The sequence below is a fragment of the Aristolochia californica genome, unplaced genomic scaffold (genome assembly GCF_029961685.1).
Source record: "Aristolochia californica isolate CCGP_79_NKW_82.1479 unplaced genomic scaffold, dmAriCali1.0.hap1 SCAF_11, whole genome shotgun sequence".
NCBI lineage: Eukaryota > Viridiplantae > Streptophyta > Magnoliopsida > Piperales > Aristolochiaceae > Aristolochia > Aristolochia californica.
Window position 1 is genome coordinate 9,444,854 of NW_027181782.1, and position 14,964 is coordinate 9,459,817.

Below are 14,964 nucleotides of genomic sequence, written 5' to 3' on the forward strand. Positions count from 1 at the left end.
AGTATCACATCACTAAACTTTTCAAACTAGGCTTGTGGACTTTATTTAAGTTCATAAATAGTCTTCTACAATTTACACCCCTTTTTTATCTCCCCTTGAGCAACATACCCAGGAGGTTGCTCCATATACACTTCCTCATGTAGATCACCATATAGAAAAATATTTTTCACATTGAGTTGAAAGAGAAGCCAACCCTTATTAACATACCGAAGTAAGTCAGACCAATGCCTCAAAGACATCAACTCCAAAAGTTTGTGTATACCTTTTCGCTACCAGTCAAGTTTTGTACTATTCAATAGAGTCATAAACATTATATTTAATAGTATAAACCTTGTAGAATTTAGGATCTCATGAAAGGAACTTTAGATCAACAAGAAAGAAGAACAAGGAGAAGAGAGGGAGAAGAGAAGAAGAAGAACATGGAATGATAGAGTTTGGATTAAGGGAGAAGAGGGTTGCGTCAAAAAGAAAAATGAGGGTTGGACGAATTTGTGGAAAGAGAGGAGAGTGCTTCAATGCCCTACCTCTTAGCCAATACCTTTATTTATAGTTTTACAATGCTCTTAGAGCTACAACTTGATAAAACAAAAGACATAAAAGAAACACATATTTACACTTCTATGTCATATTTATGGAAAGTACCATATTTTACACATATGCCACTCCTTTGACGTGTAGGCTTTTTGTCTTGAGCTCGTGGACTTGATCCCATCTTCCAACACTCCCCCTCAAGCTGGAAGAGAAAAAACATCATAAATACCCTGCTTGCCACATATAAATGATAGGATTTTAGATGCAACAGGTTTAGTGAGAATATCAGCAATATCAGCAACTTGCTCTTGAGATGACACATGTTTGAAAGAGATTATTCCTGCTTGAAACTTCTCCCGTATAAAATGACAATCCATCTCAATATATTTAGTTCTTTAATGAAAAATTGGATTTGAAGTGATATGAATGGCTGCTTGATTATAACAATGCAGATTCATGGACCCCTTTTTATAAAAACCTAGTTCGGTAAGAAGGGTCCTGATCCATAAAAGTTCACTAACGGTATGGGCCATAGCTCTGTATTTTGCTTCGGCGCTAGATCTTGCAACCACATTTTGCTTCTTACTTTTATATGTAACCAAGTTTCCCCCAACCAAAGTACAATATCCTGATGTAAATTTTTTATCATCAGGAGATCCAGCCCAATCTGCATATGAGAAGCCTTCTATGTTGAAGTGCCTATGTTTTTTATACAACAATCCTCTTCCTGGAGCTCCTTTTATAACGTAATATTCTCTCTAAAGCCTACTTGTGGGTAATTTGTGGTTTGTGCATGAATTGACTCACCACACTTACAACATATGATATGTCTGGCCTAGTTACTGTGAGATAAATCAGTTTTCCCACGAGTCTTTGATATTTGCTAATATCAATATCTTTTTCATTTGTGACACATAATTTTACATTTGTATCCATAGGTGTGTCAACTGGTCTATAACTCTTCATTCCTGTTTCTTCAAGGAGATCCAAGACATATTTTCTTTGAGACAATATTATCCCATGTTTGGATTGAAGAACTTCTATACCCAAAAAATATTTAAGCATACCAAGGTCTTTAGTCTTGAATTCCTGACATATCATCTGCTTCACCTCTTGTATACTCAAAGCATCATCACCGGTTAAGATAATATCATCCACGTATACGACCAATAATATTTTCCCTTTGACCGTATCTTTATAATATACGGAATGATTAACTGAGCATCGATGAAAACCAAACCGTAGGAGTGTTTGACTAAATTTATCAAACCAAGCCCGAGGGGATTGCTTAAGCCCATATAAAGACTTTTTTAATCGGCATACTGACTCCCTCTCAACCACATAACCAGGTGGTTGAACCATATAAATTTCCTCACTGATATCACCATTTAAAAAATCATTTTTAACATCCAACTGATAGACGGGCCATGAGGAGTTAGCAGCAATAGATAAGATGATGCGTACCGAATTTAATTTTACAACTGGAGAGAAGGTCTCCTCATAATCTACCCCATAGCACTACGTATAGCCCTTAGCAACCAGTCGAGCTTTAAGACGAGCAACCGATCCATCCGGATTATGTTTCACCAAAAAAATCCATCGACAACCAACCGGTCTTTTACCTTTCGGGAGTGATGTTAAGTACCAGGTTTGGTTTTCGTATAAGGCGTGTATTTCTTTATCCATGGCCGCCTTCCATCCTGGATGTCTCAGGGCCTCCTGATACGACTACGGAACGGAAGTAGAAGAAAGGGACGCAAGAAACTGAAAACACTCGGAAGACAAGCGATGGTGAGACATAAAATTTGAGATAGGATGCGAAGTAGTACAAGAGCGACGTTCTTTTCTTAAAGCAATAGGCTGAGTATCAAATTCAGGCCCATACATAGGAGGAGAAGGACTTACCTCGGGTGGATCCGACAACTCCACAGGTGAAGGTACGATCGGTGCATCAGGGGATGGATCCACTTCAAGATTGAACGGCACAAGCGGACAAGGAGTAGTAGAAGGATAAATGCATCCTGGAGGAGCATCATGGGAGGAGTAAAAGGGAGTGTCCTCAAAGAAAGTCACATCCCTAGAGATAAACATCCTCCGAAGGGTAGGATTGTAATAAACATAAACTTTCTGGGTGCAAGAGTATCCCAAAAAAATGCACTTCATAGACCGATGATCAAGTTTATTTTATGTGGAGATGTAACATGAAGAAAACACGTACATCCAAACATTTTCAAAGGAAGAGAAAAATGATCTTCACCATTAAATAACACAGAGTAATGAGTTTTATGATGAAGGATTGATGAATGTAACCTATTAATGAGAAAACATGTCGTAAGTATAGCATGAGGCCAATAGAAATAGGGTACCTTCATGGAGTAGATGAGGCCCCAAGCAACTTCAAGAAGATGACGATTCTTCCTTTCAACAATACCATTTTGTTGAGGAGTATAGGCACATGATGTTTGATGAATAAACCCATTACTCTTACAAAATGATTTGAAGTCATGAAACATGTATTCCTTAGCATTATCAGATCTAAGAGTTTGAATTTTTTTCCCAAATTGTGTCAAGACCATATAGCATGAAAATTTTTAAACAAAGGAAGAGTTCCAAAACGCTCTGTAAATAGATATAACTAAGTCACTCGAGTAAAATCATAAAAAAAATGACAAAATATTTAACTTGGGAAATATTTGAGACACATAAAGGGCCCCATACATCAGAATGTATTAGCTCAAACGGAGCAATACTTGTAGTTGTAAGACGAGGAGATTATGTACTTCTGGCATGTTTACTTAATTGACAAACCTTACAATTGAAATTAGAAAGTCCTTTTAAAGATGGAACCAAAGAACGGAGTGAAGGGGTAGACGAATGACCAAATCGGTTGTGCCAAAGTTGGGCCTCAGATGTAGTGGACAATAATGCAACTAATGGTGGAAGAGTGAAATAGTACAAACCCCCCTTTTCATGGCCGCCACTAATCACCCGCTTCGTAGTGAGATCCTGAAAGACACAAGAAGACGGTGAGAAGGTGATAGAGCAATTTAATTATTTGGTCAATTGGCTAACCGAGAGCAAATTTAAAAGAAATTGAGGAACAAACAAAATATCTTGAAGGGGAATAGATGAAGTAAGAGAGGAGGAACCTTTGCCAAGGGCCTTGGTTTGGGTACCATCAGCAATAGTAACGAATTTATGAGGATAACAAGGAGATAAGGACTGCAACAAGTGTTTGTTACCTAATAGATGTTTGGAGGCCCCAGAGTCGATGATCCAAGAGGAAGAGGAAGAAGAGGAAAAAAGCATACCTGAGGCAATAGTAGTGACAACAATAGATGATGAGGGAATAGAGGATTCCATGAAGGACTTCATTTTCTGAAATGCAACATAGTCCTCAGCCGTCAGAGTCACATTTCTAGATGATGATTCAGCCTTATCTTCATTTTTCTCAAAGTTAATCGAGACTGGGTTAGCTGTGGCTCAATCAGGTTTGCCATGAGGTTTCCAGTATGATGCCAGAAGGTGGTTCTGACGGCCACAATAAGTGTAAAGTTGAGGCTCAATACGGAAAGAATTCTGACCCATTCTACCACCTTTATTTTCAGCCCCTCTCATAGTTCGACCCTCTCATATTTCTGCCCCGTCCTTGGGATGAAGAAGATGTTCCCCAATTGCCAAAAAACATCGCCGATGGAGCATCAATAGGAGAAGGAGGGGATGGATCCGGTATCCGAAGTAATGTAGCACTAATATCATCGAAGGATGGAAGAGCAGAAGAACTTAGAAGCTGAGTTTTGGCCACCTCAAGGTATGGTTTAATATTCGATAAGCAAATGGTTGCTGCCAAAACTTCTCTTTGTCGTTCTTGAACGACAATATCAGTGGAATATGGCTAAGCTAGTTTTCATTCTTGAAGAAGACCTCAAAACCAAGCCAAAAATTCATGAATGTTATCTCCATGTTTCGTATGTAGCATGTTTTGTAATACATCATATATTTTTTGTAATAAAGCAGTGTTTGAGTAAAACTTGGCACAAATGTCCCATATGTTCTTTGCGGTTTCCAATTGGACCACATTGTTGGCCACCTACTCTTCCATGCTATTAATGAGCCAACTTATCACCATGTTATCATCCTTAACCCACTTGTGGTAGAACACATCTTCTTCATCAATCAAAGGAGGAAAGTTAACAATGTGGTTCAAGAGGTCACGAATAATAAGAATCCTCCGAACCGATTGTGGCTAGCTCATGTAATTGGAGAGACATCTAAGTGGAATTGTAGTAATACGGAGTATATCACTCTTATTACTATTGTATCCAATCTCCATGATGAGGTAAGTAAAATATGGAGGTCAAGGGAAAAAGGTCTTTTTCAAAGAACAATTACTCAATGTAATTTGAAGAACCCGTAGACCAAATCAATTATCAATAAAAGAGAACAAGAACTAATTTCTTTCACAAGGGCAAACACCAAATTATCAACAAATTTGTGCCTTTAGAAAGTGATAATAACATCTAGCCATCACTCAACTTCTCTTGTATTTATAAGAACAAAGAGAAGAAAGTAGATGCAACCGAGTAGGCCTTAATCCAAACTCCAACACAAATGAGCAATAGACAAAAATTTAGAGAAAATTTAACGACAAACCAAGACACTTGGCAGAGATTTATCTTCAGCTCATGGGATACTTCAACGTAAAAAAAATTCAATTGTTGAAGTTAAAAAAAAACGGAACTACGAAGGGTAAATGATTGCTGGAATTTCATCAAACATATAATGGGCATTCAACAACATAACACAAACCCATGAGCAACCCTAAGTAGGAAAAGATACAACAACATGTGTTGGAATTCTACCTCAAATGATATGGGTCCAAATTACATAAAGGTAATTGAATTTCACTCATCAATTTTAATAAGATGCAAACAACAAATGATCCTGATCACTCTTGTAATTGATATACAAGGAGTCAAGATGATAACATCAATTTAGTCATAGAAATAAATCTTTACAACATATAAAGATTTATTTTGACTTGATGTGACTCAAAATTCAAGAAGTAAAGAAAAACAGTAAAAATGAGTATGTAAATAAGAAAAGGAAAAAAAAAAAACGTAAATAAGAAGAGTATGAACTTATCTCTTCATGATTGAATTCCTATTACAACTTCTTAAACAAATTTCACAATAACTCCATGAAGAGATCCTAAACTCCTTGCTCTGATACCATGTAGAATTTAGGACCTCATGAAAGGAACTTTAGATCAATAAGAAAGAAGAAGAAGAAGAAGAGAGAAGGAGAAGAGAAGAAGAAGAACGTGGAAGGAGAGAGTTTGGATTAAGGGAGAAGAGGGTTGCGTCAAAAAGAAAAATGAGGGCTAGATGAATTTGTGGAAAGAGAGGAGAGTGCTTCAATGCCCTACCTCTTAGCCAATACCTTTATTTATAGTTTTACAATGCCCTTAGGGCTACAACTTGATAAAACAAAAGACAAAAAGAACACATATTTATACTTCTATGCCATCTTTATGGAAAATACCATATTTTACACATATGCCACTCCTTTGACGTGGGCTTCTTGTCTTGAGCTCATGGGCTTGAACCCATCTTCCAACATAACAACACCCCCACAATAGCTACTCCTACAGGTGGATCACATAGATGCCATGTTCCCTGAGACACCAAAGCACACATCTCATCATCTATTACTTGTTTCCATTCTGGAGAACACAAAGTTTGCTGCATTGAACAAGGTATATGAGAAGTAAACAACGACATAACAAAGGACCTGAAGGATGGGGATACACATAGTTGGATAACGGATGAGAAGTACAAGACCGTTTACCTTTTCGTATACTAATAGGTAGGTCCAAATTAGAGACAACAGGATCTGCAGGCAATGAGGAAGCTAGTGGATAATAAGTAGAGAGCTTTGTAGAGGTAGTTGTTGGTGGCACTGCAAGAATACGAGAGCGACAGTTGTAAACAGGAAGAGGCAATGAATAACTCAATGACGTTGGTACATCCAAAATTGCAACATGAACAAGATTGTCTGAAAGAGATTCAGGTGATATAAAAAACTTAGTAGATGATGAAAAATATGGGGTATGTTCAAAGAAGGTTGCATCAACTGACACATATGACTTCAATCGAATAGGATCATAACATTTGTATCTTTTTTATCGACGAGAATATCCAAAAAAAAAAACACATTTGATAGAACGAGGTGACAACTTATTGATCGTAGTTCCAAACATATGAACAAAACAGGTACATCCAAAAACACGAGGAGCCACACCAAACAATTTACAATTAGGTTTTAAATTCTGAAGAGGAACTTGACCACTCAAAACAGATGAGGGCATGCGATTAACCACGTAGCATGAATCTAAAATTGCATCTCTCCAAAAAGATTTAGGAACATCCATATGTAGTAAGAGTGTCCTTGTTAGCTCTCACTATTGCAGATTCTTCTTACTTGTGACATCTATGCTTGGGATATCTCTCACTAGCTAAGTTGCGTCAGTTTTTTCTTTCTCTGCTAAATGATATTTCATTTGCTCAAGAATCCTGTCAGTTGGGAGAGCATCGTCGCTCTAGTTTCCTAGTTAGTTCTAGACAAAACACCAAATTGTTTGAATTAGTCCACTCTGATGTATGGGGTGCATGTCGTGTTCTTAACCCATTATTTTTTAAGTATTTTGTGTCGTTCATTGATGATTTCAGTAGAGCCACAAAAGGGGGCCTACACCTAAACTATTCATTTGTAGAGCCACAAAAGAGGGGCTACACCTAAACTATCTACTTGTAGAGCCACAAAAGAGGGCCTACACCTAAACTATCTACTTGTAGAGCCACAAAAGTGGGCCACCTAAACTATCCACTTGTTGAGCCACAAAAGTGGCCTACACCTAAATTATCCACTTGTAGAGCCACAAAAGAGGGTATACACCTAAAATTATCTACTTGAAGAGCCACAAAAGATGGCCTACACCTAAATTATCCACTAGTAGAGCCACAAAAAAATAACCTACACATGAGGGAGAGTATTAAGTAATAGTCCCACATGGAATAGTGAGTATAAAGATTTTGAATTTATTAGTTGGGAAAGAGGTTTCCAAAGTTGGCTAGTCATTTTGGGATAGGCCTTGGACCCAACTTAACAGACAACCAAAAAACAATTTTTGAGGTGATTCTCCAAATACTAATACTTTGCCAAGGTCTCCAGTTGTTTAGTGGAAAATGCCCGTTTGTGTGCTATTTTTCTGTTTTATTGAGAAATGATTCGATGGAAAGATGTGTACCATTAGTGTTACCATGTTTTCTCACTTAGGCCGTGGAAGCTTGTAATGTAATAAGACTCGTTGAATATCTGGGAAAGTGAAAATTTTCATTGACTTGATGTAATTTGAATACAATGAACCTTTGTTTATAATAGAGGAAACAAGTAAAATCCAATTATAATTAAACTATCCTTATCCCAGTTACACCCAAAGTAAACATTAAAATAATAGTCCTAGACCAATTGAACAACTGAACATAAATAAGAGACTAACATAACTAAAACACCTTTAACTGAGATTCTTCTGTGAGACATCTTCTTGTGAGACTCTTGTAATATTGATTTATAGGGACAAGGCATAAACACAAAAGATCTCAAGGGATGGAGAGAAGAGAGGAATTCTAACTCTTGGGAGAGAGGAGAGATGAAATCAAGGGAGAGAAGAAAGCGGAAAAGAGAGAGAGGTGTATAGACGAATTTGAGCCAAGTGGAAGAGGCTTTACATGCTACAATGTTTTTAGGGCTACATGCTTAAAAAAAGACATAAGAGAACAACAACAATTTGCATAATTAAAATTTTATGCCATCACTATGAAAGTTATCCTTATTTACTAGTCATGCTACCCCTACACACGTGGGTATCTTTTAACACTCTCCCTTAAGTTGGTGTTTGTAACTTCACTTGCAAATAATCTTGGTCAAGAATCGTGTATGGTCATCAATGAAGGTAATGAAATATTTTTGACCATTGACACATGCATCATAAGGACCTGAAATATCATTGTGTATTATTTCTAAGACATCAAAAGTCCTCCTGGCACATTTCTTGTACTTGTTAGTTTGCTTTCCTTTAATGCAATCTATACATGTAATAAAATCAGTAAAATCAAGAGCCTCAAGGACTTCATCATTAACTAATCTTTTAATTCTATCAATGGAGATATGACCTAATCTCTTATGACACAACATGGAGGATTTCTCATTTATAACACTACACTTAATGCCATCATTAATACCATGCACAATCGTAAGACTGCAGTGAAATGAAAGGTTTAAAAGAAGTTTGAACAAACCTTCATCTAAAATTCAATTTTCAACAAGAACGTAGTCTTTATGCAATTGAAGGGAATTTCCAAGGAAATTAAAATTGAATCCAAAAGGCGAAAGTTTAAGAACTGAGATAACATTTCTAGAAAAAGATGGAACATGGAATGTCCTTTCAAGGTCTAATACAAAGGTAGTACTGAGGACAAGTCTGTAAGTTCCAACCGCCTCCACATGTGAACCCATTTTGTTTCCTGAATAGATGGAACATTCACTTGGTGTCGGTTTTCGGTTGTTCAAGAAACCCTGCATGGTGTTGGCAACATGGATTGTAGTACCAGAATCAATCCGCAAAGTGTTATAAGAAGCATGAATCATATTAGATTCAAAACACACTAAGGATATGAGATTACCTTTCTTTTCAAGCCAATGCTTGAACATGGGGCAAGTTTTATTTATATGTCATTTATTCTTGCAGAAGAAACATTTGGCACCGCCCTTATATTCTTTATTAAGAAGCATTTTCCCTTCCCTTTCGTAAAAGGTTTCTTGTCTCGAGTCGTCCAATATGCACTTTCGATCCTCTCCTGATTTAGCCTCCCTTCCTCTTGTACACACATGGTCAAAAGATTATTAATTGACTATTTCTCCTTATGTGTGTTATAAGAGATTTTGAAGGGTGCTTATTCAGACGGAAGCGAGTTTAGGACGAAGTGGACCAAAAATAACTCGGACATCTCAATCTCCTTCGATTTTAGACTTGTGGCTATATCATGCATCTACATGATGTACTCACACACACCCTCGATGCCAGTAAATTTCATGGAACACATTTGGTTTATCATGGTGCTCACTAATATCTTATCGGAAGTCTCAAACTGTTCCTGAATAGCTTGAAGATATTTCTTTGCTTTGGCACATTCAAGAATGGATCCACGAATACTCTTCCCAATATGAGACTTAATAAACATTAAACCTAATCGATTGAATCGTTCCCAAAGTTTAAATGATGTTTTCTCAATTTAGGTACTGGATTCCATGGGATTTGGAGGTTCATCCACTCGAAGTGTCAAGTCAAGATCCATGCACCCTAATAACAGGAAAATTTTCTCTTTCCACTCAATATAATTTTCTCCATTTAGGGGAATAATAGATGAATCAAGGTTTGGAATAGACAAAGTTTGAAGAACTGTAAAGTAGACAACAAGCTTACCAAACATGTAATGAAGCCAATTTTTTTGAATATTTACCCATGTAAATAATTCAAATGAATAAATAAGCGCGTCATTATAATCTTTCCTGTGGGCATAGATTATAACACATGCGATTTATGTCTCTTTATGATGGGACCCAAAAATTTGTTTATAAAGGAATATTCTACGCTTGTGGACAACTAGAATCTTAAAGTAATTGTTTCCCTTCCTAATTAATCACTTAAATATAACATTTACCCTGTGGGGGTTAAATTATTATATCTGCATGATTAATCACAATTTTTTATGTCATTAACTTTATGTGACTAAATTAATGTCACTAGATATTTTTATAATTAAGAATGTTGGAGCAATTACTCAATTATTCAAATGCATACAAAAAATATGACATAAAAATAATTGACTAAAATTGATGTCAATTATCAATTCCTTATATTTAGGTCAACATAAGATATGTATAAAAATGAATCAAGCCTACAACCTAAATAAAAAATTTTATAACTGAAAAATTTACAGAATATGCACAATATACAACTATATGTGCATGCACAATATACAACTGTATGTGCATGCACAATATACAACTGTATGTGCATACACAATTACAACTATATGTGCATGCATAATTATATAAATCATATGAATTAAAATAAAATTGCATAAAAATAGATTTAAATATGTATTAAATGTGTATCCAACGATAATACATGAAGGGCAATGGGCTTAATGATCATTGGCGTCAGAATTGTATCCACGGGTTTGAATTCCCGCTGGCTCAAAATTTTGATTTTGTGCACTGAGGTGGGTTAGCGAGTTGTGACGGGCAAGCCGAGCCAACTCAACTTGTCCTCCCACGGTTCAACCCATCCGAACCCCAACTTGACCCGTGTCAACTCAATCCTGACTCATTATTTAAATGAAACTGAACTTATGTTTCATTTTTTTCTTTTTCTTTTATTTTTTTATTTGTCACGAGATGGTGGTCGTTTGCAACCTCTAGCCACGCTCAGAGGGGTGATCGATGGCGGCGACTGTCTCCCCCCCCCTTCAGACGTCAACTCTGACCAGCGGCACTCGTTCGCCACAGATCCCCAAGAACATGACGGATGAAGGGAGTCGTCCGTCGACGAATTCAATGCCACTCCGCACATGTTGCCAGGTTGTGAAACGTTGGCCGACGCGTGCAGAGAGCACAGAGCTTGACTCACTTTTCTCAACGGAAATGAAACCATGATCAGAGAGGAAAGCTTTGATACCAAAAATGTTAGACTTCAACTCAAGAACTTCTTAACATAGATGAAATTCATAAAAATTGAAACAAAAAATGCACCTCTCGTCACGACGATCAGTTTTTGGAGATTGAAGATGTCTCATCTATCACAGAGGTTCATCGATGGCAATGTCCAGGCATCCCTCACCTAGGTCAAATCCAAACTTAAACTCCTTTCCATCAAAGAGAGGAGAGGTTGTAATTGCTACTAGTTACAACTAATGACCACCATCTACCTAGGAAGCCACCCAGTGAATGGGTAATATATGGAAACTGACTTACAATTGAAAGTCAATATATTTTGTTATTAATAAAATTATTTATTTATTATATTCATTTTTTTACTATATTAAATTATCTATTTAAGAGTGGTAATTAAAAAATTGTTAAAGTATCCATTTGATCAATTATTATTTTTAATTATTCCATTTTTATGTTAAAATATTTCTTATGTTATTAATAAAATAATTTATTTATTTATTATATTCATTTATGTTTTTTTACTTTTTTATCTATTTTTTATAATTAATTAGTACACAATTATTTGTCACACATAATTATTGTATTAATTTACAACAAACTACAATCATTTATTAATGAAATATCTTATTTAATTAATTAGTATATTAATATATTTTAATACTACATTAAATTACTTATTAGTATAGTAACCATGTTTGTTTTGGTTAATTATTTGTTTAGGTATATTATAAAAAGTTACTCATTCTCTTCTTTACATCATAATTTTCATTTTAGGCACTAATACTGCAAACTTTTTTTTCCAGTGCATTTGAACTCGTCCACACTAACACCAAATTTTACATGAATTTGAACTTGCTCATTCACTTGAACTTGAACTTAAACTTGAACTTGAACCAAAAGTGCACTAACCCTCGTTACTTACCCAAAATTGTTAGTGATCACACACGAGGGACAGTGCAAGTGAATGAACTATATAATTCATTTTCAGTCGCTTCAATGTAATACGAGTGAAAGATAATTCTGATGGTTCACCTTGTTCATTCACTTTCACTCGCTCACTCGAAAGCTCCTATACCAAGAGTGCCTCGATGTCGACACCTCCGAGGCCCTCGAGAAAAACCCTAATTTCAGCTCCACCTCCCTCGAGTGTGTCATATCTGCCGAAAAATGTCTTCTACACTTCGGTATTGATCATTATGATATGGGACGAATCTCGGGCTGCTTCGACAACTCTTGACCGCTAAGCCCACCTCTGACCTCCTCGTTTTTGAATTTCTCCTAACCCATGTTCAAATTCCGTTTGCGGATATTCAGATATCCATCACTCGATGCAGGAGGCTACTCATCTCCAACGTGCCTAATCAGCTTCGAACGACCCTTTTCTTCTTGCGAATATTGGGTTTCGAGGGACCTCACAAGATCACTTATAAAAATTCTCTTCTCCTAGTGTCTAGCGTGAAGTCAACCTTGACTCCCAAGCTCGAGTATTTGCAGAGTTTAGTGTAGACCGTGAAAATGGTCTTGAGGTCGCCTGGCTTGTTGACGTTTAGTGTAGAGAAGAATTTCAGACTGAAAGTCAATTATTTCTTGAATGAAATGAATGGAGAATTAAAGGAATTGAATAAGTTTCCGCAATATTTCTCTTTTAGCATGGATCGGAAGATAAAGCCTGGTGTTCAATTGTGAATATCAAAATAAACAAGGATGATGAAGAAATTCATGTTATTCAGATATTAATTTATTTGAGAGCCTAGCTGAAGGGATGAAAGTTTACTCAATCTTGAGTTTGAATTGAAGTCTTCACCCTACTTCATTAAAATTACTTGGATTAGTCACTTGGTTGTTGGCTTATGCTTGGCTTAGACTAGTTTCCTTGAAATAAATTTGTTAGATAATGCTGGAACAACAATATTGTAGTATTAGGAAGAGGCTTAGGAATTGCATGTTGGTGAGGTGATATTGACATTGAGATTAAAGTACAATCTATTTTGATTTATTAATAAAATACCCTATTTAATTATTTATTATGTTAATATTTTTAATACTAATTAAAAAAGTAACCATGTTTGTTTATGTTTATTATTTGTTTAGGTATATTATTTTTTTAGGTATAATATAAAAGTAACTAATTCTTTTTTTTCCACTACATTTTTCATTTTGTGCACTAACACAAGAAAGTACTTTCCAGTGCATTTTCCGCCCAGCACACTAACATTAAAAAATGTTCCACTTTCCTAATTCTTTCACTTTCCATTTTTCTTCTCCCATATAAGTGCACTAACCACCCCAAAGGTAAATTCAGATCGAACTATCAAACCCAAGAGCTAAATTTGCTTGACTAGTACACTACCTCAAACTGGGATGGATTACCTCAAGTCGAAGTAACTTGGGAAGATGTTGATAAAAATGCAAACAATTTTATCTTACTTTATCTTAAAAGTAAGAGGTAAATGATCAAGAACCACTTTAGTGTTTCTTGGTTTATTTTTCCTATTGTTTCCTATTTGAGCAAGTGGAAACTTATTTTCTAATCCTTTTTAACATTTCTTAAAGATGAGAGGAATCAAAAAGAATCATGAGGAAATTTTCTAGTCCCCAAAAATGGTGCAAATGCGAGAAAATTTTAGTCAACGGGAAATTTTCTTCCTATATTTTTGTATTGGCACACACACACCCTAAGACAAATACCATATCATAGATCTAATAGAAAGGCAAAGGAAGTAACAAGCATGGAGAAAAGCGAGGAATCAAACATTTGTTTCCTTTTTTGAAATTCTAGAGGTAGTTCAACTTCGAATTGAGCAATAGTAATCCCTATGATAATTTGATTATTCTGCTTCTTATGAATATATCATGCTCAAGTTGTAGAACAATATACTAGTGGATTTCAAGGCTTGTCTTTTTCCTAGTCATTTTAATAATCCTTGATCCAAAAAAGTAGTATTGAAAGTAAATGAAGTTTGGTAACAAAAGATTAAACATTGGGTTTTTGTTCCTTTCTGTTTTTAACATTCATTTTTATAATTATTCTAAAAATCATTAATTTTCAAAGTAAATAAAATTTATTTTACTGCATAACATTAGATTATCTCCCCAAAGAAAAATTTTGGCTCCACCATGACCCCCAGAAGAAAGTATCTGCCACCCCACCTTTGTTGACCTATTACAACTCCCACAACCAAGAGCCAATATGAATATAATTTTATCTTATTACAACTCTAAATTTAATGAAATTCACTTTAAGCATTAAGAGTATATCCAGGATTTTAAAACCCAGTGCACTAGCCATTAAAAAAATTTCCTGCTATTTCAGATAAGAAGAAAAGGAAAAAATATGTTTCTGAAGTTCAATGAATTGTTGATACAAGGTTGCAAGGCCAGAGTGTCATCCTACAAGAGGAGAAGATTTATTGCTTTCAAGTTGCATCTCATCCGAAGATTCAAGAGATATCCAATCCATTTTGTCTAATGGATGTGGAAACTTGCCCAATGCAAAACCGATTAGGATTTGGTCTGGGTGAAATGAATTTAGAAAAATATAGTGAAGGATGGAAAAAAGAAAAGCAACCAAAACGACCATGATAAATATTGGTGAAAATTTGAAAGCTCCTGCTCTGTTGTTGCCTCCTGTTTCAG

At 35.8% G+C, this 14,964-nt stretch overlaps 1 pseudogene; it reads left to right on the forward strand.

Moving 5' to 3' along the window:
• Positions 1–11,097: 11,097 nt before the first annotated feature.
• On the forward strand, positions 11,098–13,014 carry LOC137943584 (transcription termination factor MTEF1, chloroplastic-like; annotated as a pseudogene).
• Positions 13,015–14,964: the final 1,950 nt, after the last annotated feature.